The sequence below is a fragment of the Pteropus alecto genome, unplaced genomic scaffold (genome assembly GCF_000325575.1).
Source record: "Pteropus alecto unplaced genomic scaffold, ASM32557v1 scaffold7, whole genome shotgun sequence".
NCBI lineage: Eukaryota > Metazoa > Chordata > Mammalia > Chiroptera > Pteropodidae > Pteropus > Pteropus alecto.
The window spans coordinates 6,327,056-6,328,463 of NW_006494614.1; the positions used below are offsets into that span (position 1 = coordinate 6,327,056).

At 36.0% G+C, this 1,408-nt stretch overlaps 1 long non-coding RNA gene across 1 annotated transcript in view; it reads left to right on the forward strand.

The window, feature by feature from the left end:
* The first annotated feature begins 222 nt into the window (after nucleotides 1-222).
* Nucleotides 223-1,408, forward strand: part of LOC107196780 — a 19,070-nt gene continuing 17,884 nt past the window's right edge. Inside the window, exon 1 of the long non-coding RNA XR_001518227.2 lies at nucleotides 223-540. This is a non-coding gene — a long non-coding RNA (uncharacterized LOC107196780). The remainder of the gene's footprint in view (nucleotides 541-1,408) is intronic.

Sequence of the window (1,408 nt, forward strand, 5' to 3'; positions counted from 1 at the left end):
CACACAGACACACACACACATACACTCTTTATTTAACTTATTGCTATAATGAAACTATAAGTAACTTATCTTAGTTATCAAGTAACTTTCTGCTCATTGAAAAAACATTACTCATTCTGATTACAAGAAGGCGCACAAAAATTCAAGCATAACATTCCGGTCTAAGCTTTAATCTTTAACTAAGCACATTTTCTGGAATCTCACGAGAGACTGAGTCTGGGATATATTTTATGTTAGTTTATCACCCTTAAGCTCCTTATTAGCATGAGGTCTCACGAAGTCACTAGATAAGAAGGCCATTTTGAAAATTACTCAGAGTTTTTGCGTGGTTCTTTTAAAAAATACATTGACAAGAAGTGATGAAAAGAAATCTAGGGGACATTTGCTCTGAATCCAAGCAGTCATGATTTAAGTGGTGTGCACAGTTTCAGAATACTGCCGATTGGTGCAGGAGGCAGTTGAGAAGACGTTGATCCTCACCCTGGCTTCTGCCTGTAAGATATGGTGTATTCACGGCAAGGTATTTGAACAATTTCTCAGGTAATAATATCCTTTTCTTTTCCAGACACATGGAGGAGATTTAGAGAGAGAGAATTTTAAAATGATAATGTGGCTCTAAATCACTCTTCTTTAAAGAGCAAGATCAGAGCATATCTGTTTTGGGATTCTAATCATGACTTAGAATGTGCTGTGCAGCCTGAATTTTGGAATTGGTTTCAGGGTGAGGAGAGCTTGAAGTTCACTAAAGATATCACAAATGATGTCTAATAGCTAGAAGAGTTGGCTATGAATGATTTAGGATGAGACTAAAATCCATGGCATATCATATTTCATCCAATTTAAGCTACTATTCACTGTAATATGCACCAATACTTTACATACAATCAAGAAAGAAAGCCCACTGGCAATTATAAGACTCTTTTGCTTGTGCCATGCATTTGGATTTTACAAATATTAAAATGTGAAAAAATATGCTTCTTATAAGCAATAAAACATAAGTGTGTATTCCCATATTCACCAAAAACCCAATGTGTTTAAAACTAGAGATAGCTACTTACAAAGTGGTTCTTTTCTCTCCCTTCTTTTTATACACTGATTTGGCACTACTCTTTCTCTCATGTGCTTGACTCCTTTCTCTCCATTGCTCCCCATATCTAGTTAGTGATCTAGTTCTTTGACTTCCTCTATTTTTTCTGCTCACTGTATTATTGTTCCTTTTCTCATCATTCAGCTAACTTTGTTCCACTTGTCAGACTTCACCTTTGATGTTGAAAACAAGAATTCTAAATGTGCCAAGTGCACATGAGTTGATCCTTCAAGTTCCCAGGATCTACAGAATCCTTATATTTTCATGTATAACCCTTATCCTCGACCTTATCCATGGACAAGGAAGTGGTCAAAGTGGTCA